Source organism: Cnephaeus nilssonii (genome assembly GCF_951640355.1).
Source record: "Cnephaeus nilssonii genome assembly, chromosome: 18".
Lineage (NCBI taxonomy): Eukaryota > Metazoa > Chordata > Mammalia > Chiroptera > Vespertilionidae > Cnephaeus > Cnephaeus nilssonii.
The window spans coordinates 30042455-30060115 of record NC_137089.1 but is presented as its reverse complement, the minus strand read 5'-3'; the positions used below and the strand labels follow the sequence as shown (position 1 = coordinate 30060115).

At 38.6% G+C, this 17661-nt stretch overlaps 1 protein-coding gene across 1 annotated transcript in view; it reads left to right on the top strand.

Moving 5' to 3' along the window:
* Positions 1–17661, top strand: part of MOS (MOS proto-oncogene, serine/threonine kinase) — a 39699-nt gene that overhangs the window by 19737 nt on the left and 2301 nt on the right. The window lies entirely within an intron of this gene.

The following is a 17661-nucleotide window of genomic DNA, read 5'->3' as shown; positions in this document are numbered from 1 at the left end:
TTCTATAACACTACACATTCCTAATATGTAAAAACACTACCCACCCACCACCCCCACCTCCTTAAACCAGTTAGTAATAAGCATTGCATTTCTTTTCAGTTTTGTGTGTCTGGTGGGAATAAAGAGATATTTCAATTGTGACTTTATTTGCTATTTCCAGGACTTACTAGTAAACTTGAACACCTTTTCATTTATTTGGTGGCCAATTGCATTTCTCTTGCATGACTTGCCTGTTTATATAACCTTTGCTCATTTTCACTAGATGCTTGTTTCTAGTGAATCTGTACGTTTTCTTTGTATAATAGAGAAATTAATCATTTGTCATCTTCACTATAAGCTTTTCCCAGCAATATTGGTTTTTTTTATGCCTTTAGTATCAAAAGGCATCATAGATACCATTTTTTAAGTTGTGAATTTTTATATGGTCATAATGAATAAAATTTTTTCTCTGGCCCTATATTTCCAGGCTTTATTATATGGGATCGAATCTCAGGATTAGAATTACTGGGTTAAAGACTAACTTTATCACTCTTCCCAATTTTTTTTCATAAGGTTTTTGTTGTTTTATATTTTTATATTTAAACTTCAGTTTATTTTTTTGTATCAGCTATAAGATACTGATATAATTTTAATTTCTTCGAGAAAAGTAGATGCTTGTGCTGGCATCACACTATAGACTCTCTTCAGTGAACTTCCACACTTGTCATATATTGGATTCTTCTGTTAGCTGGAGACTTTATTGATATGCTTAAGGTGACTTTAGGGTTGGTTCTGATGAGTATGGCAAATCTCTCCAATGTCCCTTTTCGCGGTTTTCTTCACTATTGTCCTAGACATTTTGTTCAACATAACTTTAAGAATACAGGGTGCCTGGCAGGCATGGCTCAGTGGTTGAGCATCGACCTATGAACCAGGAGGTCATGATTCGATTCCCGGTCAGGGCACATGTCCAGGTTGCGGGCTCCATTCCCAGTGTAGGGCCTGCAAAAGACAGCCCGATCAATAATGCTCTCTCATCATTGAGGTTTCTATCTCTCTCTCCCTTTCCCATTGTCTCTGAAATCAATAAAAAATATACTTAAAAAAAAAAGAATACAGGGTGTTCCAAAAAAAATGTTTACATACTTTTCTGTAGATTCTATTACATTTTTAAAATGAAATGTATTTTTGATAAACATCGCTTTTATAATTTTCAGTGTGTATACATTGTTTGAGGACACCCTATATTTTATTCAATTATGAAAAAGAACGCTGTTTTTTCTAATTCTATTCCCTTTGGAAATAGCATTATGTTTAGATGTTAATTTTGAGAGAAGTAACATAATATAAATAAATCATTGCACCCAAGAACATAGAAGACCTTTCCATTTTTTAAGATTTTGCTTAATGTCTTTTAATATTAAAGATTATTAATATTGGCCCTCAATCTACCTTGTTAAAATTTTTCCTATGTAATTTAAAATGTATCTTCACGTTTCACATCTAGATTTGTATTGCTAGAACATAAGAAAGCAGTTGATTTATTTTAACATTTATTTCCTATCTACTAACCGAAGTTGCACGATTATTCTAATTGGTTGGTTTTTTCCTCTCTTCTCTGGGGCTTGCCGAAGTGTACATTCATATCATCGGCAAAAAATAGATACCTTTATGTATTATCTAATGTCTGTGCCAGTCATTTCATGTTCTTACATTTACTAAAATCTCCAAGAAAAATGTTAAATAACAATGGTGACATGCATTGCTTTCTCGTTCCTGGTGTTCATGGCATGCAGTGTCCCCATTTTCCTTCCCTCCCTCTGCAGCTGGAAGAAGGGCCTAGTGGTGACCCCATTGTGATTATGCACACAGGACACTGCCTTAGCACGGTGTCAACAACTTTTTCTGAAAAAGGCCAGAGAGAACATAACTTAGGCTTTGTGGGCCATCTGCTCTCTGTCATATCTGCTCAATTCGGCCATTGTAGCTCAAATGCAGCCATAGGCAGATGTAAATAAACCGGTGTGGTTATGTTGCAATAAAACATTTTTTATTTTTTTTTTACAAAAGCAGGCAACAGACAGGATTGTCCCTCATGTTATGGTGTACGCACCCCACCCTAGAGAATGGCAGTTTTCTGCTTGCTTATGTCCCTGAATGACTATATGGAAGAGACTACCTACCCACCAGGACTCCTATGGAAGAAAAATAATAAGGAGGTTTTGGGACGCCCTTGCCATGCAATTTAGCCTTCATCCTAATTAGTACATCAACATAAGATATTAGAAAGAAAAGAACAATAAAATAAATCAGAAGAAAGTAAATAGATAAAACAAGTTAAGGGTGGATTCAGTGAGGTAAGAATTAGAAAAATAAATGTGAAATGAATACTTTGCAACAACAACAAAAAATCAATAAGGTAGAAAAACCCTTGGTGATCCTTGCTAAATAAAAAAGAGATAAAAGAGTAAAAGAATTATAAGAGACTACTATGTCTAACTATTGAAGTTATTTTGCAAATTTAGAGAAAATGGATGGTTCCCTAACAAAATATTAATTACCAAGACTCAAGAACGAGTAGAAAATTGGACTAAGTCAAATACCATAGAAAAGAAGGGAAAAGTGATTAAAATTCTATTATTTGACAAAAGACCAGCACCCCATGGATAAAAGTCATTAGCTGAATTCCACCGAAACTTGCAAGAGCATGTATTCATTCATTCATTCGGTAAACAATGACTGAGTGCTCACCACCTGCCAGGCAAAGTTAAGGCCAGAGTGAAAAAGTAGCGAATAAAAGATAGTCCCCACCCACATGGAGACTGCATTTTACTGGAGGGAGACAGACAATAGATAAATGCATGAATAAGTACAGACCGTGGTGATAAATGCTGTGGAGGAAAGCAAAATGGGGTGTGGGAGCCCTGGCAGCATGGCTTTGCTGCTTGGAGCATCATCCTGAACACCAAAAGGTTGTGGGTTCGATTTCTGGTCATGGAACATACCTACATTGCAGGTTTGATCCCGGGTCAGGGCACATACAGAAGGCAACCTAGCACTGTTTCTCTCTCCCCACAACGCCCCCCTCCCCGGCCCCCACCCCGCCAACCCCTCACCCCTGCCTTCCTCTTTCTCTAAAAGCCATAAAAACAAATCATTGGTCTAATAGCACATGATCTCACTCATCTAGGGGAAATAATGAACAACATAGACTGATGAACAAGAACAGACCCAGAAACAAGGAGGCATGGATCAGACTGTCGGGCCTCAGAGGGAAGGTAGGGAAGGGTAGGGTTAAAGGGGAGAGATCAACCAAAGGACTTGTGTGCAAGCATATGAGCCTAACCAGCGGTTAAGGACAACAGGGGGGTGGGGGCATGTGTGGGGAGGGGTGTGGGATGGGAATGGGGGGATGAGGACAAATATGTGATACCTTAATCAATAAAGAAATTAAAAAAAAATCCTTGGGTGAGGATTAAAAATAGAGCCCTGGCCCATGTGGCCTAGTGGTTACAGCATTGGCTAGAGCACCAAAGGGTCTCGGATTCTATTCCCAGTCAAGGGTACCCACCTGGGTTGCAGGTTCAATCCCTGCCCCCAGTCAGGGCCATGTGGGAGGCAACACATGGACGTTTCTCTCTCCCTGTCCCTCTGTTCCACCTTCTCTAAAAATCAATGGAAAATATATTCTTAGGTGAGGATTAACAAAAAGAAAAAAAAAATACAGGGAGTGGAAGATAGTGAATACTCCTAATGATAGTGAATTTCTCTAATGGCAGATTTTTGTATGTGATTTTTTTGTAATCTGCATATCCTCTTAGGAGAAACATCGCTTCCGTTTTGTCCATTTTTAAATTGGATTGTTTGGTTTTTTAACTGCCGGGTTTTGAGAGTTCTTGATATATTCCAGATACTAGTCCTTTGTTGAATGTGTGGTTTGCAAAGGTTTTTCCAGTTTGTGGCTTGTATTTTCATCCTCTTGGCAGGGTCCTTTGCAAAGCAAAAGTTTTAAATTTTCATGAAGTCTAATTTACCAATTTTTCCCTTTATGGATCATGCTTTTGGTTTTCAGTCAAAGAATTTTTGGTGTAACCTTAGATCTTGAAGATTTCTCATATGTCTTTTCCTAAATGTTTTATAGCTTTATGTTGTAAATTTAAGTCCTTAATGCATTTTGAGATAATTTCTTTATAAACTGTGAGACTTAGAAAAAGGATATTTTGGTTGTTTGGTTTGCATTTTTTTTGCCCATAGATGTCCAATTGCTCCAGCAATCATTTATTGAAAAGGTTATCTTTCCTCTTTTGAATTGATTTTAAATCTTTGTCAAAAATCAGTTTGGTATACCTGTGTGGATCTATTTCTGTATTCTCTACTCTCTCCCATTGATCTATGTGCTTATCCCTCCACCAATACTTCATAGTCTTAATTACTATAGCTATATCATCAGTCTTAAAATGGAGTAGACCAATTCCTCCCATTTCATTATTCTTTATCAAAATTATTTTAGTTCTTCTGGTTTCTTTGCAGTTCCATATAAACTTTAGAACACTATTTACTCATTTATTCATTTACATATGTATGTATGTATGTGTGTGTATGTATGTTAATCTTTGCCCGAGGATTTTTTTTCCCCATTGATTTTTAGAGAGAGTGGAAGGGAGAGGGAAAGACAGAGAGAGAGAAACATTGGTGTGAGAGAGACACATCAATTGGTTGCCTCCCACATGCACCCCAACCAGGGCCAGGGATTGAGCCTGCATCCCAGGGACGTGCTCTTGACCTAAATTAAACCCACGACCCTTCAGTCCAAGGGTTGATGCTCTAACCCTGCTGAGCTAAACCGGCTAGTGCTAGGACACTCTTCATTCCTAAAATAAAGATCTTGCTGAGAATTTGATAGGAATTGCGTCAAACCTAAATATCAATTTGGAGACAATTGACATCTTTACAATGTTATCTTCCAATCAATGAACCTAGTATGTCTCTCCATTTACTTGGATCTTCTTTCATTTCTTGAATCAATGTTTTGTAGTTTTCAACATACTGTAAATGTTTTAGATTCTCTCTCTCTCTTCTCTTCTCTCTCTCTCTCTCTCTCTCTTTCTTTTTCTCTCTCTCTCTCCTTTCCTTCTGAGTGATAGTGAATGGGATTATATTTTTAGTTTAAGTGTACATGTGTTCATTGCTAGTACATAGAAATACAATTGATTTTTGTATATTTATCTTTCATCCTGTGACCTTAATGAACTCACTTATTAGTTCAGGGCTTATTTTATTTTATTGTAAATTTGGGGGAATTTTCTCAGATATAAGCATGTCATCAGCAAATAGGAACAATATTATTTCTTTCTTTCTGATCTCTATGACTTTTCTTTTTCTTCTCTTGCTTTATTACACTGGCTAAAACTTCCAGTACTATGTTGAATAAAAGTGGTGAGAGCAGACATCCTTGCCTTGTTCCCAATCTCAGGGGAAATATATTCAACCTTTCATCATTGAGAACACTGTTAAGTGTATGTTTTTATAAATACCCTTTATTAAATTAAGAAAGTTCCCCGTTATTTTTAGTTCATAAAGAGTTTTGTCATAGATGAGTGTTGAATTTTTCAAGTTTTTTTCCTGAATCAATTGACATGCTGATGTGACTTCCAATTTAGCTTGATAATATGGTGGATTGCATTTTTAATTTTCAAATACTAACTTTGCATTCTTTGAATAAACATCACTTATACAATGTTTTATATGTTGTTGAATTCTATTTGTTAACATTTTGTTAATGATTTTGGCATCAATGTTCATGAGGAATATTGGTCTGTTGATTGCATTTCTTGTACTGTCTTTGGTTTTGGTATCAAAGTAATACTTGCCTCATAAAATGAATTTGAAAGTGTTCCTTCCTCTTCTGTGTTGTGGAATAGATTATGTAGAATTGGTGCTAATTTTTTTTAAAACCTTACGAAGATTTCTCCATTAAAGCCATCTGAGCCTCAAGATTTCTTTGGGGAGAGTTCTAAAAATAAGAATTTAATTTTCTTAATAATTATAGAATAATTCAACTTATGCACTTTATATTGGGTGAATTAGGGTAGTTTGTGCTTTTTGAGGAAATGGTCTATTTCATCTAATTTTCCAAACTATAAAAGAGAGTTGTTTGTAGTATCTCTTATTATCTTTTTATGTTTGCAGGGTTTGTAGTTATATTATCTGTTTCAATCTTGATATTGGTAATTTGTCTTCTCTTTTATATGTCAGTCTTGCCAGAGGTTTGTCAATTTTGTCAATCTTCTCAAAGAGCTGGATTTTGTTGCATTGATTTTTCCCTACTGCTTTTCTGTTATAATTTCATTGTTTTCTGAGCTTAATTCCTTTCCTTAAGCTTCATGTGGGTTTCTTTTGCTCTTCTTTTTCTAAGTTCTTGAGGTGGGAGTGTAGACTATTGATCAGAGATTTTTCTTCTTTCCTAATGTGTGCATTTTAGTGTTACAAATTTCCTTTTTGAGCACTGCTTTAACTGTGTCCCATAAATTCTGATATGCTACATGCATATCAGTCCAATGTTGGTGTTTTTTTTTTAACTTCCTTTGAGATTTCTTCTTTGACATAGGATTATTTTGAAGTGTGTTATTTTGTTGCAAATGTTTGAAGATTTTCTTATTATCTTTCTGTTATTCTTTTCTAACTTCATTCTATTGTGATCAGAGAACACACTATTTTTGGCTTCAATTTTTTACACTTGTTGATTTCTGGTTTTTGGTTGTTTTCTTATTGATATACAGGGTGTCCCCAAAAATGCTTACACACTTTAATAACTGATAGCTCAATTTTGAAAATGAAATGTATTTTAATAAACATTGCCTTTATAATTATTCAAATTGTTTGTATACAATTTTTGGGACACCCTATATTCCATGGACACTTGAAAAGAATGTGTATGCTGCTGTTGTTAGGTGGAATATTCTAGCAATGTCAATTCGATACAGTAAATAATGAAGTACAAAGAAACATGTTGAACTATGCCATGAGTATGCAATCAGTAAAATACAGATTGGGGAAATCTACAGATAAAATGGCCCACATGTTTCAACAGATAAATTGTGTTGTTTTTTTAAAAAGAGGGGGGTGATAGAGAGGGAGTCTATAGATAAAAGGCCTTAAAAAATACACATCAGGGTAAAAATCATATCTGATAATAACCATAGTGTCTAGGGATGTACACATCTATAATAATAAAAGGGTAATATGCGAATTAGACCAGACATCATTCCAGATGTCCTTCCTGATAAAGCCGGGGCCGGAGGGAAGCCAGCCCGGGTCCTGGGTCCTGGAGGGAAGCCGGTGCCAGCAGCCGGGGAAGGAAGGCCCACTCTTGCATGAATTTTTGTGCATCAGGCCTTTAATAGGTGATAAAAACCATTAGCAAGACACAAGGAAGTGACTACTATAAAAGTAAGGATAGGGGTTACTGTTAGTAAGAGAGGACTGTGTTGGGATACATGGAGAGGTTACTGAGGTAGCTGGCAACATTTTATTTATTAGCTTGTGTTTTTATTTCTTAACTTGGATGATGGTTATAAGCAGTAGCTTGCTCGTATTTAACAGCTGGCTCTCTAGGGTGGGGGAAGAAAGCCTGACTTTTAGCATTTCCTGTTTCCATCATGTACATACTACCACCATGGCCAATTTCAAGCTACCAACATGATGTCATTGGATGTGAAGTTAGGAAGAGATTGAACAAACAACTCTTAGGAGACTGTGAATCAGCTTCAGCACAACACTGGAAGGGTATGTTCCTTATAAGAATTCACGAAGCTGTACATTTATTTTTTGAATATTTTAATTTTAAAGTTAAAAATATAACAAAATAAAATTTTTAAAAATGAATAGCACTAGATAAATGGCTGATTCTAGGACTGGAGCAGGAAATAAAATGAGCCTAGAACATCTTTTAGTGTCAGAAAATAAAGAAGTGCACAAAAATAGCAATAAAAACCCCATATGGCAGAGGTATGTCAAAGGAACACAGTAGCCAATTGAAAAGTTCCCAATGGCCAAAGCTGTAACAATTTGAGCAAAAAGATAAAGTAGTACTGGATTATAATACAAAGTTTAAAGTAAATATTTATGACTTATGTAAATGATTGCATACTGATGTAAGTGATTGAGTGAGGGAGAATAGATACATCTTTGTGCGGAAGAATCCAAATTTTTAATTTAAGAAACCATGTAACTCCCTCCCTATTAAGTATGGACTACACATGATGACTTCTCTCCAAAGGGTACAGTATGGAAAGGGGCGGGGAGGGGAGGCTAAAATAGAGACTTTACAGCAGAAAATCCTGACAAACACTGCCTCATCCAGGTGATCAAGGTCAATGTCAACAGGAATAAGTCATGTTGATATTGTGCACCCTGGATAGGGTGTGATGAAAATGGAACTTTACCTCTGTGGTCTTCCTTCCAAAAACCCATGACCTCAGTCTGATCATGAGAAAAATGTCAGACAAATCCCAAATGAGGGAAAGTCCACAAAATACTTGACCGATACTCCTCAAAATTGTCAAGGCCTTTAAAACAAGAAAAATCTGAGAAACTGTGAAAGGCAAGAGGAGCCTAAGGAAGTAGGATGACTAATTGTAATGTATCTTGAATGGGATCTTGGGACAGAAAAAGGATCACATAAAAACTAAGGACAGCCCTAGCTGGTTTGGCTCAGAGGATAGAGCGTCGGCCTGCGGACTCAAGGGTCCCAGGTTCCATTCCGGTCAAGGGCATGTACCTTGGTTGCAGGCACATCCCCAGTGGGGGGTGTGCAGGAGGCAGCTGATGGATGTTTCTCTCTCATCAATGTTTATAACTCTCTATCCATATCCCTTCTCTGTAAAAATCAATAAAATATATATTTTTTAAAAACTAAGGACATTTAAAAAAAATAAATAAATAAAAACTAAGGACATTTGAATAAAGTAAGGACTATTGTTAATAATGTTCCAATATTGGCCATTAATTGTGACAAATGTGCTATGCTAATAAAAGCTATTAGTAATAGGGGAAACTGGGTGTGGGTTATATGGGAACTCTCAGTACTATCTTACAATTTTTCTATATATTTAAACCAGTTCTAAAATAACAAGTCTACTTAAAACTCTCTGTTTATTCCATATTTCTTCCTTGTGAAAACCACACAGTCAGGCTGACTCTGACCCTGAACCTCAAATGGGCCCTTGGTGTTGCCTAGCAATATGACTACTTCATCCTAATCAGGAAAGTCACATCTGTCTCCTCACATCTCCTACACCCTCCTCCCCAGTCCCAGCTGATGGTCTTGCTTCTTCTTTTACCAAGAAAATAAAAACAAACAGAAGAGAATTTCCACCTCTTTTGACCACCAACTCTAAGTGTCTACCCGCATCTGCACTCTGCCTTCCTTCCTATTAAAATAAGTGAGCTATCCACACACTGGTTTGAGGTCAGCTACTTCATTCCTGCACTGGATTCCCTTCCTCCTCCCCCTGCCCCCAAATCATTACTTCCCTCCTTTTGTAAGATCATGACCATCAGTATGCAAATATACTGTAATGTGTTGATCCCATATTCTCCTCTAGTTTTCCCATTCTTCTAATCCTCTTTACAGCAAAATGCCCTGAAAGAGTTGTCTATACTCACTATCACCATTGTTTAAAATATAGGGTATTAATAGGAAATTGGAGGCATGGTAAGGCCAACAGATCAGAAAATGCCACTGCCACTGAAAAGAGAGTTTGTTACTCACAGTCCCCAAGAGGTGGGGGGAATGCCACACCATTGTGGGGGCCACACAGGGGAAGCACCGGACTCGGTAAGGAGGCAGAGGGTGAGGGAACAACCATGAGCAGGAGCCTGTGGTTCCCACAGGGAGAAACAGGTGAGGCAGGGTAACAGGCTGAGACTCCTTGGCTTGAATCATTTCAGTAGGCTCTGGGCATAGAAGCTGTCAGTAGTTGTCTGGTTCTTGGCCCCAGGAGATTATTAGGGCAGGTGGAGAGAGGCTCAGAGTGTGAAGACTGGGAAGATGGGCTATGTATGGATCCATTGGTTTGTATTTGCTCAGGAAGGAGTTATTTACTATCTCTAGGGACTGGCTGCCCTGGGAAGGGCAGACCCTCCAGAGTCAGCAAGGCCCTCGCTGCCAAAGCATCCAAGTATAGAAAATAAAAGACATGGTTAAGGAGGTAGCCCAGTTGGTTAGAGCATCATCCTGAAACACCATGTGGATAATAAGGATTGATAGAGTCATGGAGGCTAAATTCGAGATTCGCACTCAACCAACAGTGCCCTGAGTGTCCTGCATGGTCCTCTCCCCCTGCACCCCAAAACTTCCAGGGGGCCACTGTCCTGAGCAGAGGTGGCCCCCAACAGTGTGTGCTGCGGTGCCTACGTGTCACAGCCTTCATGTGATGAATCCCAGTGAACTTCCGAGTGGTTTAAAAATTGGGGAATAATTCTTTTTAATCCTCCTATAATTGCCATTGGATCATAAATTTCCTGTAATTAATAGAATCAAGGACCAGCTGGTAGAGTGGCATTTTTTTCAGGGCCATCAGTGGAGTAGCACTAACACTCCATGCATCATATAGATGTTTGATAGAATCCGTGTTTCTCTAGGGATAACTGTATACCTGCTCCACCCACCCCCAGGGATCAAGCTCCTCAGGCTTTTTGCTTCTTGTGCCAAACCAACTATTGTAGATAATGAATAGCCCCAATTACTTTTCCATTAACTGCTGGAATTTGGCAGTTGCCCCAGAAATATCTTGGGATGTTCATTCAAAATTTAAAAGCACAGATGACACATGAAGGCAGCTCTAGCTTTGCCCCCCTCCGCCCTATGTATATGTTAATAGCCACCAATTAAGCCCAGTACCAAGGACTAACAAATAGGTACAATGGAGTAATCTAAAGGCTTCTACTCTGAGTGCAAGAGTCTATGCACATTCATCTTTATTCGTCATTGTCTTGAATTCTTCCTCATCACTACAGGCTTAATAAGGTTTCTAAGTTTTACATGTCATATCACTAATTGCTCTCTCTTTAATAAGATTTCATGCATCCTAGATATAATATGCTTTTCTAGACCTCTCAATAAGTCTATAGAAATTCAGTTAAAACCATTGTTGAGCAACATGGAGAAAACATAGGCTCTATTCGTGAGGGAGAAGGCAGTTCTCCTAGCTTAAACTTTTCATTTACTGTCCCCTACTCCTCAGAACCAGCGTTTTTTCCCCCTCAAATCGAAGCTCTTGGATTTGGGCTTCTGCTCAGCCTCTAATTTCCCATAGGCATTTGCTTCCAGAACAGGAAGATACTGGATTGCCAGATATCTGGCACCTGCCTGCTGGCCACATTACTGAACTACCTCTATTAAAATGTTGAAAATTGTTCCAGTTGGTGCCAGCACTGCTCAAATGTCTCCCCAGGTGGAAGAGCAATTGTGGCATTATCTTTTCCTGATCCATATAATCCCATTGGGAAATTCCAATCTAATCACATAATCTAGCAGTTAAATCACTGAAACGCAGCACTTCCAATCTGTATGAGAGGTGTTGAGATGCTTCTTATAAAATGAACACTGGTCTCTTAAGAACACCCTCTATAACCACTGAGTTTCAAACTTCCTCTATTTTCCCAGCCACCTCAATCAAGAGCCCCAGCAGCCACCATGCATGGACACCAGCCTAATCCACCTGCCAAAGCTTACTGTGTCAGATCCAGGAGAAAACTTGGCTCTTGGGCACCTGGGTCATTTCCCTACCTGTTCCTAGTGGCTTCAGCCTTCTAAGGTGTAGGTACCTGTCCCCTGCTCCAAATAGACAAGTAAAGGTGGAGTCCTACTCAGCAGAGTTCTGAGAACTCCATGCAATTGGCTCTCATTGGGGACAAGGACACTCTACCTTCTGAAGGCCTAAATAAATGGAGAGATGTACCATGTTCATTGATTGGAAAGACTAAATCCTAAAATGTCGGTCCTTTTTAATTTTTCATATATATTCAATACAATCCTAATCAACTTCCCAGCAGTTTTTAGAAATTGATCATCTGATTATTAAAAGCATATATAGAAATGCAAAAGATCAAGCATAGATCTTTCTCTCTTTCTCCCTCTCCCTTCCTCTCTCTCTCTCTCAAATCAATAAAAGCATGTCCTTGGGTGGGGATTTTTTAAAAAGAATTTAGTCTTTTACTATTAAATATGTTGTTAACTATAAATGTTTTGTAGATGTCTTTTATCAGGTTAAGGGAGTTCTCTTTTATTATTAGTTTGCTGAGGCTTATTGTCATAAGTGGGTTTAAATATTAACACATGCTTTTTTGCATTTGTGAAAAGTATTATATGTTGTCTCTTATTCATGTAACATGGTGACTTACATTGGTTGACCTTTTAAAATAAACTTAACCTTCGATTCCTGGGAAAAATCCTACTTGATTATGATGCAGTCTCTTTTTTATAGACGGTTGGATTTAATTTGCTAATATTTTGTTGAGACATTTTGTGTTTCTGTTCATGAGAGATGTTGCTCTCCCACCTTCTCTGCCTTCTTTACAATGTCTTTGTTTGGTCTTGGCTTCAGGATGAGTCTGTCCTCATAAAAGGAGTTGGGAAGATGTTTCCTCCTCTATTTTCTGAAAGACTGAAAGATTTGTATCGTTTTTTCCCTTAAATGTTTCATATAAGCAGCAATAGAGCCATTTGGTCCTAGAGTTTTCTTTATGGAAATATATTTAATTACAAATAAAAATTCTTTAATAAATATGGAGTTATTCAAGTTTTCTATTCCTTTGTGAGTTAGTTTTGGTAATTTTTTTCTAAAGGAATGTGTCCATTTCACTTAAGTTGTCAAATATATTAGCATAAAGTTGTTCACAATATTTTCTTAATATCCTTTTAAGGTCTAGTGATATGCTCTTGTTCACTCCCAATACCGGTGATTTGTGTCTACTTTCTCTTTTCCATAATCAGTGTAGCTTGAGATTTATCTGTCTTGTAGATTTTTTAAAAATCCTCACCAGAGGATATGTCTTCATTGAACAAGGGACAATACAACCTAAAATCCAAAGCCATCCAAAATTGAGACTTATTGTAATTTCATATCTTCTGATATGTTTCCCTGACCCTGCTTCTGCTGTTCAAAGTTGGAGTCGTGATTCTACTTCACCTGAATCAACACTCTTGTTAATGTGTTAACACTATTCCTTTGGGTAGAAAAAATGACACAAGTTACAGAGTGTCTGCTGTCTTCTATGGGGTCATCTGGACAGATTATTCTATAGCCACCTCTCCTCCTTGGATTGGGCCGAATGTGGGGACCAATGTGGACTCAAGTTATTAATAACATCTGATCACATGATTGGACATGGTATGTGGGTGAGAGCTAGGTAATATGGGATTGCAGTCAATTTGGAAGGGACCAAACTCTCCTTTTTTGGTTTTTAAAATGTGTCAATGATAATTGGGATATATAAACCCCCAAATCAGCCTCCAGTTATTTGGCCCATGGATATAAAAATTATACAGAACATAGAAGTGTTCACGGTATCCTAAGTTAAGGATCCAGGGAATTCTCAGATAAAGATTCTACTCATCCCTTCCAGAAGCACCTGCAGCTACATCTGATACAGGTACCCCTTTCCACACACTTCGTTGTTTCACAGAAGAGCTTCGCACAAATACATAAATGATTTTCAGAAATGTTCTGGGTTACCCAAGTAACGAGTTGCTGAAGCTGCTACATTAAATTCCGTATAGTGGTTCCACACACACACACACAAAAAAAAGTGATTAAAAGAGCAAGCAAAACTAGAAGATTCTGAGAAGACCAGGGAGTTAAGCCACTGGGGTGTGTGTATGCTTCCCTATCTCTTATTTCTGAATACAGATTACAAGTACACGACAGTCTTGAAGTTTGAGACCATGATCTTTATTTCTGTAAGAATTTGGTATGGTTGGCAAAATTTGTTGCAACCAGGAACCTGAATTCAGCAAAGGAGGCTGCGGAACGAGTCACTAGACATTTGTAAGCTTCGTGTCTTCCTTTCCTCACTGGCCCTTTGCTGTCCTGAGTCACCATATTTGGACTCCAGTACCCAGCTCTGCTGAGTTCAGCGTCCTCTAATCTCAGGTAGGAATCATATATTAAATCTTTCATCTAGTCTCTCTCTCTCTCTCTCTCTCTCTCTCTCTCACACACACACACACACACACACACACACACACACACACCTTATATTTTTCCTGTAACAGCCAATAAAATAACTCCCCCCCCCCCCCCACGCTACATTAACATAGCATGGGCACCACCAAGTTGACATGTTAGGAAGGCATTTCCAGCTTTCCTCCATCAGTACTGGGCCAGTACAGTGAATGGTCATCTGCTATAGATACACTGGAGACAACCCCACATTTCAATTCCCCTTTTATGGACCCTGGGACTATGATATCCTGAAACATCTAAAGGAAAACCAGTTAAATCACCACGCCAACCAGATCGATTCGTGGTGAGCATGGCAGATGAGCTGAGGCCAAGGAAGGGCCCCAAACCTCTATACCTAATTTTTCTATCTTTTTCCTAAAGAGGGTCTCCAAATTTGTAAAACTTTAGGCCCCACGAAACTTGGATCTGCCCCTGACCATATTACGTTACAAAAACAAAAGTAGCTGTCCTGACATGGAAACTAGTATATTATATATTGCTAAATATAAAATTCAAATTTCAGATTAGTATCAACAGTAACACTCTACTTAAGTAAAAAAAAAAAAATGTTTTCAAGTTGGACTCTGCGATCTTTGTATCTTAGTAAAATACATGTATTCATTTATATCTTAGTTTTTTAATTTAAAAAAAAAGCAAAGGTGAATTTTCGACCTCAGTTTATGCTTGTAAAGAGTGATAAAACACTTCAAAGACTCCAATTCGCGCATTCCCTCACATTTTCACTTTCTGAAATTGGGTTGAAACCCGAGACCACGGGGAAACTGCCCCAGGGTGGCGCAGTGGCCACTCAGTGCGCATGCGCTCACGCGGGGTAGCAGCCGAGCTGGCCCTTGGAAGCGGGGGTTCCTTGCATTGTTGTAACGACACTGACTTTAAAGGCATTTTTAAAATATCTTCCAAAAGCTTACGTGATGATTCTGAATTGAAATGAAAGGACAATAAAATACTCTGTACGTATAAGGGCAAGGAAACAGCAGTGTGGCGCACAATTGGCCGTAGGCCGCACATCGCCCTAGAGGGCGACAGCCTCCTCCACGTGCTTCTAGGCTCCCCCGAAACAGACACCCCAAGGCCAGCCGCGGCGCTACGGTTCGCGAAGAGAGAGATGCATCCAGACTCCAGGGCCAGGGGCCTGGGGAGCCGTGCACCGTGCAGGGGAGGCGGCGACATCGTCGGTCTGGCTGCCTGACCAGAAGCCACTCCACTCCAGTAATTTGGGGACTCGGGCACGGAAAGCTCCCCCCAAAGCCTGGCCGCAAGCGCTGCCCCGATCCCGGGCGCAGGGCGGGGAAGCAGCGCTAACGCCCTTTGCGTAGCGCGCCAGCCCTCCGCGCCCCGGGGATTCCCTCCCACAGGCAGGGCTCCCGAGTCTCTGGCTGCATTCACTGTGAGCGTGGAATCCCTTTCCGTGAGCTATTGATTCTGATACCGGTTGTCACATCTTGTGGTAAATGCCGTGCTTGCCTGATACTGAGGTGTCTCTCAGCAGTCATGCTGCCAAGGGAAGAGCAGAAAGAAAACGTAAAGCCTCCCCTCTAAGAACCAGAGAGGAGCCCTTGGCTCCTCGGTTAGGCGCACACAGTCCCTTTCTCTCCTTTGTTTCATTTGCAGTTGGAGGCTAAACTGCCTACCCCGTTATCAAGAAATTTTATTTTTTTACCATCCTTTGGGGGGTGACAAGGTTATTACAATTGATCAGATGAGTGTTAATCCTCCGCATTTTTAGCATGTAACAACAATAAGGCAACATGCTCTTACATCTTTTAACCTCAAAGATTAAGTGCACGAAGAAAACACTCCAACTTCAAATTGGTTTAGCTTATCATACAGTGCGTTGCCTCAGCCCTGGTAGAGTACACTTTAAACCAATACTTTCTAACAACTCTGTTTCTTCTTGGTTTAAACCCATATACATTGTGTGTGGAGGGGGGGGGGGTTATGAGTTTCATTAATAATTAGCATTTAGGTATTAGTTAGCCCTGATCTCGGTATTTGGAATTCTGTTCATCCTGACAACCATCCTGATGTAGGCATATTTTCTTCATTTATTTTAGCAGGTGAGAAAACTGAGGGACAGTAAGAAACTCAGGCCATCTTGCCCCAGAGACTGTTTTAAAATGTATACTCAATTAAATACTCCTGTGCAGATTGGCAGATGATGATTCTTTTTCTTTGTTTGTTATCTTAGTTTCTTTCTTTCTTTTTAATTGAGTGACCCAGCAATTCCACTTCTGGGAATATATCCAAAGAAACCCAAGACACTAATTTGAAAGAATACATGCACCACTATGTTCCTTGCATCATTATTTACAAGAGCTGAGATTTGGAAGCAGCCCAAGTGCCCATCAGTAAATGATTGGGTAAAAAAGCTGTGGTACATTTACACAGTGGAATACTACTCAGCCATAACAAAGAAGGAAATCTTACCTTTTGCTACAGCATGGATGGGCCTGGAGACTATTATGCTAAGTGAACTAAGCCAGACAGATGATGTGGGGTTGGGGGGGGGTGAAACTACAGAGTACCACATTTTCATTAATACCTTATATTTTATGTAAATAATAAAATCAAACTTTGAAAAATGAGTTATTTATGCTAATATCTTAAAAATAACTTATATGATAGCAATCACATCATTTTGCCTTGTGTGTAATACCAAGGAGGTTAAGGTACTCTTTTGCCCTTATTCAGCTAATATTCACAACACTCCTAATACCACAGAACTGGTTCAGAGCCCTAAATATAATCCCAACGATGTGATGACTATTGAATAAATTTTGTAATATGTACTTATGACAGAATATAATTTTATTGCTTTTTTATTTTACTCTACTGTCATCCTTTTATATTTCAGGTTTGATACAACTTCATTTAACTGCCATTTCTACTAAAATAGTTTGCATGTTTTAGATTTGTGCTATTATTAATCTGGTCAGGGCTCCCCAACTTTTATTCCAAATAGGAGCAAAGTTTACTTTAATAACGATTATCCTAATTTCTTAAATGAAAAGAGTGAGGCTTAACCAGGTTAAATATTACACACACTATCACATACTAAGGCAGACAGATGATATAGAATAGGAATCCCATCCTAGGCCTCCACAGACTTCAAAAGGGCTTGTGTATTAATATATCTTTTTAGAACCAATATATTTCAGAAGCATAGACCTATCATCATAAAAATGTGGTTACATATCACCTATATGCTCTAAGTACAATAATTCAAAATAAAATTTACCATTTGAATTTTTTTAAAAATATAGATTCTAACATTAACCTGTTTTTTTTTCATGAACAGGATAATGTTGTTGGTCTTTTTTCCAAAGATACGGAATAAAAATCAGTGGGGTTTTTTTTCCTTTTGTTTTGTTTTGTAACAATTAGAAAGGAAAAATTTATGGCGGGACAGCAAGACCCTGAACTTAATTTCAAC